This window comes from Ceratina calcarata, unplaced genomic scaffold (genome assembly GCF_001652005.2).
Source record: "Ceratina calcarata isolate Rehan_Ccalc_2016 unplaced genomic scaffold, ASM165200v1 scaffold312, whole genome shotgun sequence".
NCBI classification, from domain to species: Eukaryota; Metazoa; Arthropoda; class Insecta; order Hymenoptera; family Apidae; genus Ceratina; species Ceratina calcarata.
Window position 1 is genome coordinate 85,466 of NW_017153779.1, and position 21,263 is coordinate 106,728.

Consider the following 21,263-nt stretch of genomic DNA (forward strand, 5'->3'; position numbering starts at 1 on the left):
GATATTATTTATTTAGTTTAGAAACTTGATGAGTAATTTCGCTATCAGAACGTTATTAACATAATAGCTGGGTAACGATATCACGTTTGACGGACAGTCGGTTGGAAAACTGGTACTCCGGTATCTATCAACGTTTTCTACAGCGATGGATCCGCTCGTTAAAGCGGTCTCGCGTAAGCAATTAGAAGTTTTCGCGTCGTCCCACCGAGTGCCGAGGAACGCCCGACCGGAAGTTCTTTTGAGACTCGCCGCTAATTAAATTGTTTAATGGTGAAACGAGGATAAACACGCAGGCGCTGCCGCCGTGTGCGAATGGCAAATAGTTAACGAATCTTCTTCGAATTAAGTTCACGTTCGAATGATCAATCCCACCACGATCGTCATTAGGAAAATTTCAAACAACACTTAGTTTAATTATTCATTAATTTACTTCTCCTTAATTCATCATTAATGCCTGTATTAATATTTCATTCTTTATTATCTTTAAATTGCTTTCCTATATAGAATTATATTTCTTAAAAGTATATTTAAAAAGTTTTAATTACAAGTATTTTTCGTTCTATAAATGTGATATTACACGTTCATTCTTTTCAGATTAAGTGCATCGGGTCAGGATTTCTGAAGAGGGATACAGTTACTCGTGGCCTTGGAAGGGGAACGCATATTGTAAGTAATTTCTGATTACCGATATCGATAGAGGCCGTACCAGGAAGATCTATAATTTCGATCGGGACGAAAACCGAGGTTTTAATGAAACGCATCGCCGCGATTCGCGTGAAAGCGGCACAGGCCCCCGTGATTATTAGAAAGTTTCCCCTCGATTGTTGCCAGCTGACATACAGTGTGCTCTAATATTTAATCCCTATTTTCAAAACACTTCAATTAATCAGCCTTCAATGATCAACGATCATTTTTCAAAATCGTTTCAATTTCTATAAATTACATATGAAATGCTTGAAAAATTATGGAAACTGTTAGGAATCTTCACAAAAATGAGGAATGAACATCATGTGTACAAAAAATTTCGGATAGAAATTGATAAAAGTCATAAAGAAAAATGTAAAGATCGCTTTTTTCAACTTATTAATCTGGACTTGTAATGAAAATTATCAGACACGTTGGAAAATTTATTGAAGTTCGTCGAAGCCGAAGAAAGCGTAGATTTTAGGCCAAAATTCGTAGAAATTTCGATTTCCATCACTTTCCCTAGTTGTAACTCACAACTACGATAAAATTTTCAGCACATACAAATCTGATGTAAGTGAACAAAATGTCTACTCTCTAAATGTTTGTAACATTACTTTGCCAGGTAACAATGCAACGGGAGAAATGAGCAAATTTTCGAGCACCCTGTATAATATACAGCGGCTTATGTTGTACGCAACTGGAAGTTCACGGTTATTATCGGGAGGCTCGCGAAATTCGCGGGGAATAACCGCTCGGCGGCGTTTCCGTTCGATTATATTGGTAGGAAAAGGTCAATTTCTCTCGCGGGCTAAACATAGATCGTACCTTCACGCCGCGTGTCCCTGTGTGAAAATAACGGAGCGTAGGCGGATCGAAAGCGCGCAACCCCGAGGTTCAACGCGGAGATTGATTCCGTGGGAAGGGAAAGAATCGGTTTGATCGATTAAGTAGAAATTCGAATATCCCGCCTCGTTTTTCTCTCTACCAAGGATTCCTCGTCGATGCTGCGGGAACGCGGTTCGATTGTTCGAAGCTGATCGCTGTCAGGTTAACTGACAGTTTATAAAGGCTCGAGTATCTCGTGGGTGTTGGCTATTTAGAATCAGGTTCATAGAAATAACGATTGCACGCCGCGCAAGATTCTGCGATTTGTAACGCGGTTCAAAAATGAAACGTCTACTCGTATTTCATGCGAATATACATTGTCGGTGTCGAGTAACGAGAGGCACAAATTGCAACAATTTTTAATATTCGGATAAGATCTTTCTCGATGATCTTTAATTATTTTTTACAAGCCATTTGAGTCTTACAGTTTATATTACGTTATGGAATTATCCATAACAATGTTGAAAAATATTAAAAATGCTTTTCGTTACACTTTTACTTTATACGTTTATTATGTTGGAATTCATGAAAAATACAACACAGTGAGTAGAAATTGGAACATGAGTAGGAATTGAGACATTCACTTTATTTTTAAATGATGATTAAAAATTATAAAAATAGAGAAAAAAGAACCAACGACACATGGAGTTCCCAGGCGGTCACCCATCCAAGTACTATCCATGCCCAACGCATCTTAACTTCGGTGATCAGACGAGAACCGGTGTTCGTCCTGCGTGGTTTGATCGTTAGTTAAGAAACTGATCTTCAAAGTTGTATATAAGGGACCAATTTGCATAAAACTGGAAACAATTGGCTAACAACTTGCTTGCTTACCCATCTCGTGCAGCGAGAAAGAAACAGCATGTTAACTATACCTCTCTCATCTTACAGCTTATCTATACTTCAACAGATATGGAATGTACACACATGTATGTAATAATGGTGATAATAGTGATTTCCAGTGATGTTTGCTGAATAGTTGAACCTGGACAAATTATTATATATTTTTATCGTTAACAGTTGTAATAATAGTAAATTTTACTGTAGTATTTATTCTCATTCTAGCCGTATCGGCCACAGAATCAAACTTGATTTATATCTTTAATAAAACTTATTCATTAAGTGACATTAAGTGATACAAATCAATATTTTCGTCTATATCATACCAAAATATGTATAAAGTGTACAAGCTAAATGAAATATTTTGAAGCGTCCGAGTCAAGTGAGACTCTGACGATTGTCGACGACCTACGATTTCGCGGAACGGATCGCAGCGGAAATCGCGCGTAACCGGTTCCCACGTTTCTGGCCCCGGGTTTCAGAACGCGGAGAATAGTCGTTCGCGCGTTCGCAAACACCGGCTGCAACGTAACATTACGAGCTTTCTTACGAATTTACATTTCCTCTGCTCGACGTTCCCTCATTCCTTTTTCCATACGTAACTTTTCATAGATATGTACAAATTGAAATCAAGATTCTTCTCTTAACACTATAATCTTATAACGTTTGAATCCAAATTTCTTCAAATTCTTATGCTTCTTATGTTCATGATATATCATTCATTATTAATTCATATAGTAATTGATAGAATGTTTCGTATAGCAACTGAGGCAATGTTTGATAAACTGTTTGATAAAACGGTTGATACAATAAATTTTGCAATATTTCACATAAACCAACAAATACAGAGTAATGATGATTGCTATTTACTCACCCTATAGAGCTACTTTAGTGATAACGATTAGAAATACGCTAATGATGTAAATGGGTTAATACGCCTTAAGCCCAGGGGCTAAACTCAAGCTGAGCGTCAAAGGATATCCTGTACTCTCCTCCGCGTAAAAAGCGTCCAGGAATTTCTATAAATGTCCACGTCCTCTTGTCGCGAAAGACCCATTCCCGTTTTTACCCCCGTTTCAGAAATCCTGTTCGATTTGCCGTAGAACCGGCGGCGACGGCGGCGGCGGCGGCGGCGGCGACACGGCGCTAACCCGAGACGCTCGCTATTAGCGTTTAGTACTTATTAATTTTCCAACGACCGCTCGACGAGATTACGCGAGAAACGCTTTCAAGTAAAACCGCGATTAGCATGAATTTATGAATACTTTCACAGCCCTGATCTCCTACCTCAAAGGAATTTCTAACGGTCAACGTGTTCATTTGTAAAACATAAATAAGAACAAATAGATAAAGCATGTTGAATTTAGTAGAGTTATTTCAAAATTTTTATTATATTCACTATATTCTTATTTATCTATTTTTCACCGAAGCAAGGAGTTTAGGGATCCTGCCTGTTTCAAAATCTACTCTTTATTGTCAATTTATCTTGTCTCAGTTATGGGCTTAGATTCCGTATCTATGGAATAAAGTAGAGCGTCAATGTTACCCACTAAATTGACTAAAAATGTGGTCCAAAGAAATCACCTTTTCGTCCTTGTTGGAATGTATTAAAAATACTTCATATCTAAAATACTTTAGACACCGCGCGTCTATCAGCAGCGCTACCTATACTTTTATGTAAAGTTCCGGTTATATCTGTAACTGTTTACTTCACTTCCTTCTTGTTAGAAAGTTGCATATGTATCGAGAAGTAATAAAGTGTGTGGTCACCAAGTAAATCTCCAAATTCAAAGTTATTAAAGAAACCCAAGTAACACACCACAAGTAATATAACAATTCTGACAGTCCTTGTATTAACAGATATTTGGGTTGTTAAATCTAAGGCACTTTGGTAATTATACATATATCTAAAATTAGTATTACCAAGTGACGCAAAAATCGTAATTATTATGCTTCAAAATTTTCGAAAAATTATGTAACTACCCTAGTTCTTCAACGCAATGTTAACCGGTCACAAGTTAACTCATATTTTCATGTCAAACGTTGTTGACTGAACACGAATTAACTCGTGTTTGCTCTTGCATTAATTATTTCAATTTATAAAATCCGAGAATATTGCAAAAACTTTGTTCACCATGTTTAGTCCTGTCCTATGAAAATCACAATTTTAATAGTCCAAAAATTTCAACCGTGGAGGAACGTGACGATGAAAACGTTTTGAATGTTGACGTTTTATCTGATTACTTGAGTGCTTTTAAAATAAATTGTACTGACAAATTTTATTGAAGTGATTATGAAGTTTATTGACGTTTGCTCAGATTATTTCACTTCCACATTATCAATTATGAAATAACAGCCGGTAACATGAGATAGTTTCTGCATAAAATTACTAGTGAACAATGTGATAATTGTGAAAAGTAGTCTGTTTTTCCAAGCCTTACAGTGGCCATTACTACTTAAGTTCGTAATCCTCCATTTTCTGAAATATAAAAAATTAATTTGCTGCATCATCTGGGCTCGTCGTACAAATATCAGTACATGCCTTGTACACGTTTTACACGTCGGTTAATAATAAATAATCCTTCTAAACGGTAATAATACGTGATTCACTATAAATTAGAAACCGTTTCTTGTCTCGATGAATTCCGGCCGCGCTCGAATTCCGATCGAATAGAAATTTACATTCACTGCGCGGAAACCGCGATTCTATCGGTGAAAAAATCGTCGGATCGGACGTCGTTAAGAACAGGTAGACCGGTCTGATGTTCCTCAAACGGTCATTTATCTCAATGTGTGAATTACGAGCTTCGCGAACGATTTTCATCATTATTTCATTTCCACTTAAAAACCTGATAACGATCTCCGGAAGCCCGATTACGAATCAATCTACAGCCGTTTCGATTATGCCTTACAATTTTCATCCTGTAAAACGTGAAAAATGAATGATTTTAATCCAATCTTACAATTAGTAGTAATGCTATTGGAATTATGAGTACAGAATCGCATTATCACTCCTTGAAGCCTTAGAGTACCGATTTTATACATTTGTAGAAAAATGTATGATCTATATAAAATATAAAAAATACCTTCGATATTGCAGACTTATATAGAATATAAAAAATGCAATCTACATTATTGTTTTTAAAGGACGAAAAAAAAATTATGCATTTTTATAAAAACGGTATGTGAGAGCATTTCTGCTTGCGAATTCGTTTTCGGCACGAGAAGCTCTCGAAGAATCACGTGATAGATATTGTAAAAGAAATTTGCTGTCGTACAGTGTAATAAGAAAACGTAGTTAACGATGCTTGTTTCGTAACATTATAAACCATGACAAAACAAGTTAGTTTATTATGGAAAAAAAACTCTGCTGATGGAACTGAAATAAAGTTGAAGGAAAAACAGTGAACGGTTAGTCAATTATCATATAAAGAAGTCTGAAGACCCGAGCGTTAAGCATCTACTAAAACTGTTAACTGTCGACCCCTGAAATTACAATATCATTAACCTGATCGTTTCGCCGCTCAAAAGGCTCGTTAAAATCGGTGATTTACACCGTGTAGGCACTGGGTACTACCACCTCTAGCGAACGCATAATCAACTCATAACTGCCGCGTTGTTATACAACCAATCAAAAAACCACGCGCAAAAAAATACATTTCATCCGCGCTGATCGTAAACGATTTCCAATAGATCCCTGAATGAACGTCCGTACCGTTACTTGTAAGAGGCTCTCTGAAAAAATACATTCTAGCTAACCGAAGTTTCCACAGACTTTGCTACCCATTAAATTTTTATAATTATTTTTCACGGATCAAAAATGATATAAATGTTAATCAACGTATTGTCAACAGGACTGGATGGATGTCGGTTTATGCAGTCAGTAATCGGTGATAGATGAAGCATTAATTCTTGTTAACTCGTTTGACTCTGAAGGATCCATGCTTTCAGTTAAATGCTAATCCACTTGGATTATGAAAAACATGAGTCAGTCTCGGTTTTCCTAATGCAACGCGTGGAGAAATGGTCGAAGTCCATTCGTTGGTGGCGTTCAGGAATGCATCGAAATTAACGGCACCTCGTGTCGCGCTGAACATCTCTTTCCGAAGTGAAAGCGAACACACATATACGACCGCACTGAAACTGATAAATCCTCCGGCCTGAACACACACCGAGCATTTAGCTTTTTCTCGCGGATCACCTCATAGGTCAACGAATTATGCACGAATGCGTTTATTTCTCTGTCACCCATTACCAAACGATAGCAATAATAATTATAATATGTTAGTTAATTTTTATGGTAATTGATTGCACATGTATAACAATTTTAAATATTATAGAAATTATAAGTATTATCGCTATTTTGTGTACCCTAACAATTTCTAGTTGCTTTTTAATTCAATATAAATAAAAGTTAATGAAAAATTTGATTTGGAACAGGAAAGACTAACTTTTATTTTCGAGAATGTTAATAAAGAGTGAAAAACAAATGGCTGAATCATGTTCGAATAGCTGCAGCTTTACAATCTTCTTGTTTCCGGATTTGTATTAGCACGGGTTTGCGGAAAATATTATTTAGAGGAATTGTATTCCATTTTTGGATTTATCGTTGTTTGTTGCGTTTACACCATCGATGAATCTATTTCTGGTTCGAACATTTTCAGCTATTATTTGTTTTCAACGTGATTTCGATTAACCATTTTTTGGCATTCTATTGCTTGCACTCATAAAAATGTTTACTAAGAATTTATAAAGTATTTTGTAGTACATGAACGATGTGAAACAATTTGAAGAGCCTAATTGACACTAGATTTTCCGATATCGATAAATGTCGAGTATATATTTTCATGTAACAGCAATCAAAAGAAATTTGAGCATTTTTAAAAACCGATGAAAATATGAATAGACATATCTCTATATCGAAGGACACAAATTGAATAATATTTGAAATAAACACGTAACGCGGTCTACTGAATTTAATTGTGTATCCCGTCGACAATACTGCGTGGTACATAAAAATAATCGAATTTGCCAAGTAATTATCCGGGATGAAGTTTATTCACAACAGATATGTTAATCGAATTCGCGCGCGAGCAATTATGACAACGGCGAAACGGTACCAATATGTGCTTATACGTGTGTATATATCCTCTAGAATAAATATTTATTTACGGCGATAATCGCGAAACATTTTCCGGTGCGGCGCGCCGCGTCGAATAAACGTATTCGAGTGTTTGTTCTCTGGCGAACGTCATTAAAAGCATTATGCATGTTGTACGATCTTCGAAATAACAATTTTATTGCGAGTACATTCTGGTAGAAAATAGTAAAAACGAAATAAGCAAAAATCTCTTCAGGAAGACGTTAAATCAGTGGACCAATTTAATTCATTTCAAAGTACGATAACTCCGTTGTTCCTGGAGCTAAAAAAAACTTTTTTCTCGTTATAATCGACTTGATGGCGACTATGCAATGTCTGACAATTTACATATAAAAAAAATTCAATTTCTTATATTTATAGTATTTGTTTAACAAATATTAAATAATTAGATACTAAGATCAGCAATTGAATGAAAACGAGAAGATCTAACTTAATTTAATATATATTACAATGTTTCCTATTTTTATTTATTATTATATTTATTATTTTTAACTTTTTACTTACAATTAGGTGTGCCGTGCGAAAAATGATGTTAATGTTTTCATCAATTAATGACTTTCTAAATAACATATTATGCGAAGAACTGGCGTCGATTCTAGTCGAACAGTGGTTGAACCGTTTCTGTCCCCGTGGGGTTAGCCACGACGCGCAAAATTATTACACTCCACCTACGAGTAACTGGATCCTTTGGTTTCTCTCGCGCGGAACAAAGCACGAGGAGCACCGGAGGCCCCGTGGCGTAGGAACACGTTACCGGTAGCACCACCACCTTTGTGAACCCGTCCCGGTATCGTGCAACGCTATGTCTCGTGAAAACGCTTGATATTTCCTGAAACCGTCGGAACGGGACTCACCAGTAAACCTCGCCGTGTTTTCTTCACTTAAAGTACCGTAAGTTATCGGTAACAGAACAAAGTAACTCTGCATCAGTTCTTAATTAGTAGATTACGAATTTTTGTTTTTATTTATTCATATGTATACATAAAAGAGCAAACCAGAGTTTGCAGTTTGTAGAAAACCAAACGTTAATACAAACTTTACTAAAGAGATATACGTTGAAATGTATGTATGCATATTGGAAGTGAAATGATTAGCCCGGGGCGACTGGCGCTAATAAGACGTGAGCATTTTGCTAACAAGCTTTTAAATGCGTTTCAAATTTGCGTCGCGCTAAAGGATAATCGCGGCGTGCCGATAGTTGAGAAAAGTGTGCGTAGCATTCCGTTTTAAAATGCATAACCGTGTTGCTACGCTGGTAAGAAGAAGCGAAGCGTTAACAAGTGTTCAAGGCGCGCGCAAGGACAGTGAGAGAACGAGAAAGGCAGGAATAAATAAGCGAAGGAGACGAAGAGGAGCGAACGTGTATGGAACAGAAGGGAAACGCAGCCACGGCCATATTGCTTTTTCATCATTTTTTGACGACTCTCCTCTACCGATGGGTTGACGTGGCCGTTAATTAGACCGGCTATGGGTTGCAGTGACTTGCCCCCGGCCGCACACGGCAATCGCTAGCGGCTTAAGAATTCACCGTGCCGTAATCTCTTTTCCCTTAACGTCTGCTTATGTACAGTCTCGCTCATTCTGCTTCACTACCTTAAACGATAACCAATTCTCCGAGAACACGGAATATTAAGAAGATTCCATTATTTAACGTGTAATAGTGTTTTCAGAAAATATAATAAGCATGGTAGACTTTATGCTTTTTTAGACGTTCGTATATAAATACTCATGATTAGGGACAACAGAAATTTCTAATAAATATTTGTCTAATGAATATTGACTTTTTTTAGCGTTTAAAGTCAAATCAACAATTATGGTCATTAGTGACTTACAAAGTAATAACTAGATTGCGAATCTTTGGGAAAAATAAATCATTTGTAATATAGATAGGTATTATCGCAAGTATTATTCATGAATTTTTCCAGGTTTCATTAGATGTGGTGCGTTAATGTGAAGAAAATCAAAATGTAACTTGTATTTTCAATATCATGACAAATGATAAAATAATAGAATAAAAATAATAAACATAATAAAGTGACAACAATTGTTTCTTGTTATTAAAGTTTCGATAGATAGCAGATATTTCAATCGATTAAGTAATCTGTTCATTAATTTGTACTATCTTAATGATTTTATAAATGACCTTAGATACATCTCTAATAAACGACTGTACAAAAATAGTTTACTTCACGTAGAATTGTACGATAAAATCTACGTATGCGATTATCTGTGATTTGCGCTGGCAAGGCAGAATCATTGAAACTATTCGTAGAGAGCAGAGGTGCGCGCGCGCGGAGGTTAAAATAATTCAGCGTATTACACGCATAGTTTAGCACGCAACCCATCGCGTCGTAACCACCTTCTCGTCTCTCCTTCTGTTTCCCTCTCTTCGGGCGATTTATACTTCCTTCCCTTTTGCTGCTGCTCCCTAACCTCTTCTTTTATTCCTTGTTCCACCGCAGCTTGCCCTATAAATCCCGCGTAACCGAGCATATAGCAGTATACGCTATGAAAATCGCTTAACAAGTTTTCGTGGCATCGGAGTTAGCGTTGGATTTCGCGTTACCGGTTAATACCGCGGCTAACGAGCCACGATTCTGCTATTTGCTTCCTCGTGCCGGATGAATCATCGTTGGAAAAGTTTCTAAAGCTATGCGCACTGCCGTTTATTACTAGTCAGGTCAAATAAACAATGTTTCCAGATAAAGCCAAAGTTTATTAGTTCTGATTGTATTATTAATTCTCGTATAATCTTCGGTTTGGATTAGGAAATACTGTTATGTTTCATGGAATCAAAGTAACATGCTTTAGTTTTAGCTTAAGAATTATGCTACAGTTGAACTTAAGGAGATAGACTCCAATAGCAGTGCGATAAGACAGAATGCCGATGTTACCCACAAGATTAGCTAAAAATATGGATTTACTGGACCACACTTTTCTTCTTTATATACAAAAGCTTTTAGGTCATCAGGCATCTCTTTGGAAAGAGGAAAGTTAAATCCAACGTTCTGAAAAGACGTTATTCTGCAACACAATAATGCAAGACCATATTGCGCAAAACAAACCATGGAAACAATTAATAAATTGGAATAGGAGGTACTGTCTCACCCACCATACTCGCCCGATGTTGCACCATCGGAATTCCAATTTATTCCGATCGCTATAACACTGCCTATGTGGCAAAACATTTGAAAATTTGGATGATATCAAAAATGCCACAGAAAAAGACCACGGTGAATTCATTAAGGGCGAAGATCGGTACGAATTCAGCGTCGCAGTCAAATGGTCAGGCTGACGTGGCACGTGTATGAGTATTTAATAATGTGCATTAAAAAATAATTGCGCGCTTCGCGGAAAGGAGGCTTTTAAGCCGCGGCATACGCTCGGTCCAATCCGATTCACAAAGACTCGGCGCCGCAGCAGCAGCGGCAGTGGCAGCAGCACACGGAATTTTTCATGAAGGTTAAACCCCTCACCCCCCTCGCTTCTACCTCTCCCGCCCCCTGAAAATTACTTATTCGCTCCGTGCGTTTCGCTCGAATAAATACACTTTGAAGTGTTACTCCGGCCGGACCCTGTCCTCACTTTATTGCGAGGATCGGTGTCGGCTGAGTCTGCCTACACAGGACATAGTATACACAACGCATGAAATATTCCGGCAAATCCGAGACTACTGTCCAACTTGTTTTTCAATTAACGCACTATAAATTCGAGACACGGTCCAGTTAGATTGGAATCAGTGATCAAGTTCCCACGTCTACGTACCTAACGGTTTCGTTTTAATTCGATAGCTAATTGTTTTTCCATTTGTATACAAATATAAAAGATAAGAGAATTGAGGGCCACGTTCACAAAGCTATGAGTATATACCTAGGAGGTCAGCTCAGTGATCCGCCACTGACCTTGAGAGAAAAAATATTAACACCATTGTATGTGCCTCTTTGAGCAAGAAAAAGAAATAGGAATAGTAGTTTTATTGCCGGAACGAGATCAAATGGAATTGGTAAAAAGTTTGTTTGGCAGCGGTTTTGGGAACACGGGAAGCTTGATTCGGGATGAAACTACATTCACGTTAGTTACGTTCAAACAGACTGAGGGAGGTCTTACATTGTGGCGAGAAACTTGCCGGGATCCTAACTCGATTCGATCGCTTCTTGACCCGAGCTGTACATACCACCGGGAATCCGAAATTTCGTCTACCCGTCTCGTAAACCTTCCACCAGTTACCGAGTAGCGGTTAGACAAGTTTCTTTGGACACTAGAATCGATGGCTTCCATTAAAAAAGTTTTGATAATCCCAGATGACTTCCCATGCGCTTCTCAAATGCTAATAATATACATTTTATTGTTTCGTTGAATACATAGTATAACAATAGTTCGGTTTATGTTCAGGACGAATCAATAAGAAAAATCATATAAAATAATTGATTATTCTTGTGTTCATTAGACAATCTTGTACCTGAATTCTTAATTTGATAATATTTATTAAATTAATTAATTCTTATATTTTCCAGCAATTCACAGTTCAGTTTTAAAATTCCTACACAAAGATGCAAATATGAAGTTCAATTATTCACTAAATAATGTTCATACTACAATGCTTTATAATAAATAAAACTGAAGTTCATAACAGTTTCGTCAATTCGATTAAACTTCATCTTTACCCATTTCCAGTAACTGTCCACTTATTTTTGTTATACCTTTCATCGTCTAAAGTGCAATACTATATTCCGAGTGTAAGACTCTGACGTCGTGCATAAACAATCTATTGTCTACTATTTTTCTTTCACGCCTATAGAATTGACTGCATCGTATAGAAAAAAAAAAGTGTAGTCTCCCTCAAAGTTTTTTTACGATATCATCTTTACGGCGTGGTTTTAAAAAAGCCACAATCGAACTGATCGACACACGATACAGTCGGCAGAACGGCGGCATTTGATTCAGGTGAAAAAAGTGAACAAAAATCGTAACGCGAATCAAATTCAGTGGGAACAAACCCGAGACCGCAATGCTACGACGAGACGCAAGATCCCCGTGAGAATACGAATGGGGCTCATTCAGTACAATAATATCGCAGCTCTGCGGCTTCGTTCGAGGCGTTATTATCCGGCTAAAATGGTCCTTCCGCCGCAATCTAACTCTTACTTGTTAGTTACGACTTCGGGAACAAGTGCCGGTTATAATTTCGCGGTAATTATTAGCGACATACGCACGCCCGCTGGCTAAGCTTAAGAATGCTCACGATGAGCAGTCGTGCTCAACTTAAAATTAATTCAGGTCTGCATAATTATTAACGTTTGTAAGGAAATCGCAGTCGACTATCTGCAGTTTGTCGACGTGCGCTCCTTCTTAAGGGAGACGACTTAAAAAGGGGTTCCATAAACATAGACCGTGCTGTCAAATTCCAAAACCGTCAATAGCAAGAAAATATTAGAGAAGTCATGTAACTATCCTAGCCCTTCAAGATTGTATGAACCCTTCAGGGGATAGACTCCGATATCAGCGCGTTAATAAAGAAGTCGAAATGTTTGATCGTTACTGATGCAACTGAGGGTTTGAAAGAAAATGAGGTCAAAAACAGAAATACTTTTCTCCGTCACTGAAATTAATTGTCGAATAAACTGGGTCAGTGTACTCGAATGACTAATGATTTCTAGTCCTCGTGATAAATTGATGATACCAAATCAGCGCTAGTGTTTTGCGTTCTAAAAATGGTAGTATTTTTCATCTGGTTCTTGTCATGCAAGTTTTATAATTCTAAAAATTAATATCAAGACCTATGCCTATTGTATACATGTCAATGTTCTTGTTTAACGAGTGAGAGTCTAAGTTCTACAAAACAAGATTTAATTTATGACTCGAGCATTTTTCGTATTGAAGATATTAAGCGAACCACCGTTCGGATAAGCGTCACGGTATCTTCGACGAAACTAACAGTTGAATGTCCATAGATTTATAATTTTATAATTTCTCGGAACGACGAGCAGGAAAAGTGGTGAACCATTTTCGAATGTTACAGTAATGGAGTCACGTCCGTTGCGGTGGTTAGACGTCAACAATAATTTCAGATTAAGGGTATACGCATTATAAATCGTTTCGCGATTTATCACGCGCGTTCGACACATCTGGACCGTTCCAGTTTCACGCATAAAGGACAGGGAAAGCTCCCCATAAATTCCACAACCCGCGTTTTCTTCTCTACTGATTCCTGCGCCACGACCTATTTCTCTCCTAAACGCGCTTAATACACGATCCACAATGAATATCGTCTATTACATTCTTCTTCAATTTTTCTGCAAAGTGCATGTATATAAACAAGATATTTTTGTTATAAAAATCATGTTGTTTATCTCATAAGTATAAATCATTTAAATCATGCTACGAAGCTTTTTGTAAAATAAAAAATAGAAGAGACATTTAGGTGACCTCCTTTAGCTGAGACACTCTGTATAATAATGAAAGCAGATAATGTATAAATGTTCTCTGTACTTAATTATAATAGGTAAGTCTTCACAGTACAGAATTTCCCAGAATGCACGATTTTCTATTAATAGTGTAAAAGAGGATGAAAAGACGAAGAGGATTTCCTCCAACCGTTATTAACAAAGTTATTAACGAAAAAAGTGGATTAACTATGCTAACTGTCACGTGTACATTCTGGGACACCCCGTATTAATATCTGTCTCATTCCCCACGATTAGAATGCTTTCTAATATTCTAAAGTTTAATGAAACGCGTTCGTAGTAATTAGAAATCGGGCGAATTTTTATTCAACTGCAACTTGAAATTAACTTGTATAATAAATAAATAAATCGCATGAATAACGATCGCGTTGATACTTTATTTCGCACGGCGGAGTATTATAATATTGTTCTCATTAACCCGACCGGTTACGCAACCCTCTTTTAAAAACAATTTTCGTCCCACTAGTTTAACGCTTTAACGAATGTAATTTCCGGAAAAGTTGGACGAGTTTAATCTTCTCGTTTCTGTTATTCGTCTCCACTAATTTCCACCGCGTTTCCATTTCAACACTTTTTCTTCCTACCCCTCGCACGTTCCCTAACGTAACTTCGCCACGAGCCTAACCTCACTAGATTCCGAGCATAATTTAACGTTAGTTTCGAATTCATGTTTAAGCAGAGTCGGCCGTTTTAATAGCTGGTCGAATTGTAAATTTATCTCCGGCCTTAAATTCATCGTTGAAAATGAGCTAAAGTAATCATTTTAGCCATCTCATTGTTTCAACAGGATAATGGTATTAGCTATAAAAATTACAGGATTATCATCTGTTAAAATAGTCAGAACAATTAAAAGCTAATTAATTACAAACATTTAGTCCTTTTCTGGTTTCAAACATTATAAATAATATAAATTTATTATTGACTCGAATGCAGTAGTTGCCGTTGGCACAATTTTAATCGTTTTCCTCTATTTATTTCAGTATATGTACAAAGTATTTTACTTTTATATTGTTTTATCTGAATAAATATTAAAACAGGTTCCATGTGTGTTTTGTAGTTATGTACATATCAAATAGAGAATTATTTCTGTATCGACGATGTTTTCATCGATCAGGCAATTTTATGTGGAATAAAAATTGTGCAGAAAATACGATGAATATAAAGTATAAAAATATGCAGGATATCAAAAACGTAATACACATTATTATTGAATACTAAATTCAGTCATACTCCATATTTTATTTTTTCAAATATCAGAAATGTTTTATCTTGCATAAAATTGTATAGTCTGGTTATTATTTTGAATGTCTTGCAATCTGTATTTATCAGAGACAATGAGATGAGACAGTGAGATTTCTGGTCGAATAGTTGACCGAGAATGTCTATAAGTTTTACCAGATTTATCTTGGTATTTGCTGAAACAATATTTCTCTTGGAATGTTTCTGCGGCTGCGAGGTATACGCGCGCATACGCGATCGAAGAGAATGAAGGAAACCGCGATGCAACGCCACTGTTTGTGTAGCCAAGAATATTGAAAAACGTTTTCGATTCAACCGTACGAAAATCTCGAGGGCGTCTATTCACATAAACAGGGTGTCCTCAATTCGAACTATATCTACAGTGACTATACTATATCCACCTAAAAAATGGTCCTTATGTTTAAAGCCATTTTGTCTTTTATTTGTTCTTAAATAGCTATTCTATTTTCTATTTGAACTTCCTTATACAAAATTACAAAATGTGTTACATGTACATAAATAAAATTGCAATAATATAAGTAAACGAATAACAAACCAATACTAAATTAATACAAAATGCATTTATACGGAGGTATAAAAAACTTTTGCAAACTCACGAATCTCTTACCAAAATGATTAATTATTAAGAGAAAACATATTAATTTGTATATTGATAATGAATTTCTATAAAGAACGTTCGTATACATTATACAAAAATACTGATTCAATTAAAGATATGGCTCTGCAGTATTTCTGATAAACAAAATATGATTCGTAACAAGATTTGGTTTAGCGCTGCTATAAATCATAGTAACAACTGAATGGGAAGAGATAACTGTTTACCGACCGCGTTCATCTATTGCCCGATCGACATCGTTCCTTAATTATTTTATCATGGGCGTGGAAGATCGACTCGTTGGATCTGGTTTGCGGATAGAAAAAAGAAGCGGATACAATTAGAGGCGAGACGTACGTTGGAAGCTCGTCTATCCTGCGCCACGTCCGACTGTTATTCCTCCGCTGACGTATCGATCAATCACCGTTAACCGTGCCTCCGTTGCTTCTTCGTTCGCGCGACCTAAGAACTTTATTGTTTTAATTAACCCGTCACCGGTGCGCGAGCTTCGAAACCATAGTTCCTTCTCTTAAACTTTCCCTCAGCTTAAGAAAATTATAAATTAAAGCCAAAACCGTTTAGAAAATATCTAATCTAATATAAAACAATTTAATGGTTAGTAAAAGTTTCTTATTAATTGGAGTAGTCGGTTATAAAATAATAATAATAAAGCTAATACTTTACTGAGTTAGGCTCCTATGCACTCTTTGCTAAATCATAATTCTCTCAATCTTTTCTCAGTTCAATAAAATTATAAATGAGAAACGAAATCGTACAGAAAATATCTAATCTAATATAAATTGATTTAATAGTTTCAATAAAGTTTTTCTTAGTAGCAGATTACGAAGTAATACAGAAGCTATGATTTTGTTGTACACGTATAAACAGGTCAAGTTAAGTTTAACATTTTGACAATCTTCTAAAATTATAAGTTGTCAACGCGTACTCGGCTTTATGGTTCCTGTACCTCACCTACGCTCTCTTTACTTGTGGACATATGTATGTATTTTCTTAAAACTTTCTTTCCCTCTTTTATGTCCTCCCAACCTTACTTGTACATTTCCACTTTCAATGTACATTTTTATTACCAGCTCGTTTCCTTCTTCATAATATATTGCTTTCTACTCTTGTCGTTTGAGAACAAGCGCGTACTAACTTATAAGCAACTGCTGAGGTAATGTAGAATTAGTAACTCAATTTGTATGTACAGTAAATATCGGATATTCATGCATTTTACTAATCTAATATAAATTGATTTAATAGTTTCAATAAAGTTTTTCTTAGTAGCAGATTACGAAGTAATACAGAAGCTATGATTTTGTTGTACACGTATAAACAGGTCAAGTTAAGTTTAACATTTTGACAATCTTCTAAAATTATAAGTTGTCAACGCGTACTCGGCTTTATGGTTCCTGTACCTCACCTACGCTCTCTTTACTTGTGGACATATGTATGTATTTTCTTAAAACTTTCTTTCCCTCTTTTATGTCCTCCCAACCTTACTTGTACATTTCCACTTTCAATGTACATTTTTATTACCAGCTCGTTTCCTTCTTCATAATATATTGCTTTCTACTCTTGTCGTTTGAGAACAAGCGCGTACTAACTTATAAGCAACTGCTGAGGTAATGTAGAATTAGTAACTCAATTTGTATGTACAGTAAATATCGGATATTCATGCATTTTATATTTTCATTGTCAAAAAATGACCACAAATTCACTTCTCATTTTTACGCTTCCTTTTTATAATACACGTTCTAATCTATTTCTTTTGTATCATTTGAAATGAAGTACGTGTTTTAACTCTAACATAAATCACAAATAGGGGTAATAAATGGTGGTGAAGCAATTTTTATGTAGAAAAAAAAACCAGATATCTTCAGAAGCTTTATTGACGAAAAAGAGACTATAAATTCAGTTGCGATTCTTACGCTGTACCGATGCATGTAGAACAAGGACAACATATATAAAAGTACAATCGTTTGATTAAAATGCAAAGGTATTAAAATGGGTATCTCGTTTGATTGATCCTGAAGATTGAAAGAAATGAAATCGTAAATACGAACGCGGTTTCAATTATCGAGAGCACGATACGTTCGGTTCGTTTGCCGGTCGAGTGACTCGACTGGGCATGACGCGCGAGGAATTTAACAGGTAGAGATCACGCAAGTCATACCCGCGAGTCGCCAGTTGTGCGAAGTGATACTTGCTAATAGGACCATAACAGAACTCGGTGCGCCGACTGTCTAAGTAGGTTGTCGCGTTCATGTTTAGACTGAAAGAATCGCAAGTCAATAGATCCTCGACAGCTCAATTCATCCCAGAAACAAACGATCTGATACCTGTCCCAATATCAGCTAAATCATCCTTCGATTTACTTTTTCTCTTTATGAGTTATTAATGAGTCATCTATACATATATAAGAGCGTCCGCCACTTTTGTGTCATTTCTAATATTCTTTATTCCAACACATCTTTTTCAGAAGAATCATCGTACCAGCATTAAATTGAAAATAAAGTTATTTACTCTGTTTGAAATAATATCTAGCAACTGAGATGTAATATGGAAAATGTAGAGCTACTGTATTAAGTACTCAATTGTTTCTATTAATAAAACCAAAAATATGCACAATAAATTCTTATTTTTCATTCATTCCTCACCTATAATTTTACCTACTCATTCATTCATTCCTTCATCTATCATACTTTCACCTGTAAGAGTACAATATTCGTAAAAATAAATTAATAACATACATACTTATACTTAATTAATAAAATACTTAATTGACGGATGTCTTGATAATGAAGAAAAATAATGTTAAGCATAATAAAATAATAGCATAATTCAATGGTTTAGTGTTAATAAATTTCACGAATCCGCTTTAACTACAAAACGTCTCCTTAATCTCTAATTTCACCTGACTGCTGGCATCTAGCGAAAAATCTGCCACTTCGGCGACGAATCTCTTCCTCTAACTGTTAATCAGAGATACCGAAAGGTTCACGTGATTTATCGTGACGCGTTTGCATAGTGCGCGTATGCATATAGGCTAGTTTCTCCAGCCGCTTGAATAAGCCGCCGTGGCATCGACGCGGACGGTAACACAACGATAACACGATTTCCGTGCATTACCGTTTTTCGATGAATATTCCTAAGTAAATTACTGGTTCAACGTTTCGATTAAATTATGCTACCAACAACAAGTTATCAACGAAGACCAAATAGGTATTGGTGCTATACTTTTATTCTTGAAACGAAACTTTTCACATAGGACTAAATTATTATTAATTCATTTGTAGAATATATCGTCGGACGTAAATGTTGTAATGAAAATGAATACAGTATTCCATATAATTGTTGTCATGATTAAGGATGTATAGGCTATAGACTTAAACAATGCTAGCATGTTGAATTTGTTATTATAGATTCCTAGTACTATTAAAAAGCTACCTGCAAAATTTTAAATCAATTCATGGGTTTTTTGAAAAATTATAGTGACTTAAAATTTGCATGTACTCTTATGGTAATCAGCAGTAACCTAAAGAAAACTTTCTGGTATTTGGTGTGCATACGCGAAGTTGCAAGAAACAACTGACTCGAGGAAATACAAGCCTAAAAAATCTGTAATTTTTGACGCTTTTTAGAATATAATTCGATATTTTTCGATATTTTGACCAAAAAAAAAAATTTTATTTTTCCGAGATTTTTCCAAGGGGTACCCCTTCAATTTGTTCCAAATTTTCGTTTTTTGCCAATAACTTCCAAACCGTTGGAGATACGAAAAAATTGCATATGACCTTTCTAGTAGAGGACGACGAGATCTACAATTTCTGCATAAAACTTTCTCGCTAGCGTCAATAGTCAACGAGTAATTTGCAAAAAACTATTTTTTCGTTTTCCGTTAATAACTCGTTCAATATTAATGCTAGCGAAAAATTTTTACATGGAAATTATAGATCTCGTCGTACTCTATAAGAAAGGTCGTATGCAATTTTCCCGTAGGACTAACGGTTTAGGAGTAATTGAGGAAAAACGAAATTTTTTGTCAAAAGTTCGCCATTTCGACGCTGGGATGGTCGGATTTTGTCAACATCAATAAAATGCCATATAATCATATGTAACTCGTTAAATATCGAACTTAGAAGAAAAACAACTTTTATTTGAAGCATTTTTCGAAATTTTGACCAAAAAAAATTTGGACATTTTATATTTTTCTACATAGCAAATATTTTTTATATTCGCAATTTTTCTATAAATGCATAAAATCCGCTATCTACTAATGCTTAACTTATATGAAGTTTGATCATGAATTTGGTAACTATGGAATGAACAATTGTACGAGCAATAGGAAAATTGAGAACCGCTGATTTTGTGGTTGACGAAAAAATAGAGTTAAAAAAGGATAGGGTATACCGCATTGAGTTATTCGCCTCGCGAGGGGCCGCTAATAATTTTAATCCACCGGACGTTATGTACATTTACCGAAACGGGGTACCATTAATTCACCATATATCCACCGTGTCGAGGGGTCAATCTGTTATTTATCATAAAATATGAGGGCTCGTGCCGGGCGAGCCGCGGCTTTTATGTAATGTACGCATAATAAATTGCATTCAATCTGACCGCTCCGCTGCTCGAAAATATTTGTATAACCCGCGCGCGTTTCCATCTCTTTGATCTCTCTTTTTCCTTTTCTCTGTCTGCGAGCAGGTTATCATCTAACCGGTGACAAATTGGAACATCTACCCAAAGAACAATTATGCTTCTGCTCAGACACTAACACACTCTTCATTATAATATTTTATTTAATGATTGCTGTAATAAATAATATATGATGATATTAATTAGACAGCGGATTTTGTGCATTTACAAGAATATTGAATATCCATTAAATTAATCTAACAATTAACATCCCAAATTAGCAACCATGGACATAACAGAACAGACCGAGCATCCAATGTATAGTATTTCTGTTGAGCTTTAAAAAGATAGAACAAATATGTTTCTGTCTCTCTCTCTTTCACATGATGACAGAAAAAAAAGAAATTATTCCATTCATTTTCTTTCTCTCTACCGCCTGGTTTAACTTAACGCGATTCATTGGTATATCAATTGATTCTAAATAAGATTCTGATTTGAAACACGATTCAAGATAAGAAACTGAGAATCTAACAATGAATTTATATGTATAACGGGTTTCTCTCAATTTCTTCATCTTTTTCTCAATTTCTAAAGAATATTGTACTTCTCATAAGTATCAGGAAAGGCAACATGATTTCTCGGTGAGGAATTTCGCGGATGGGGATAGAAAACGATCGTCTGTCCAGTTATTAAGTACCAACAAAGGTGGTCGTTAAAGGATCAACAATGG

The 21,263-nt window shown here is 35.9% G+C and overlaps 1 non-coding gene across 1 annotated transcript; it reads right to left on the reverse strand.

Annotated features, from left to right (window-relative positions):
* Positions 1 to 2,202: 2,202 nt before the first annotated feature.
* LOC113464272 (5S ribosomal RNA) lies at positions 2,203 to 2,323 on the reverse strand. The gene has a single exon (XR_003389122.1). It is a non-coding gene; the product is annotated as a 5S ribosomal RNA (ribosomal RNA).
* Positions 2,324 to 21,263: the final 18,940 nt, after the last annotated feature.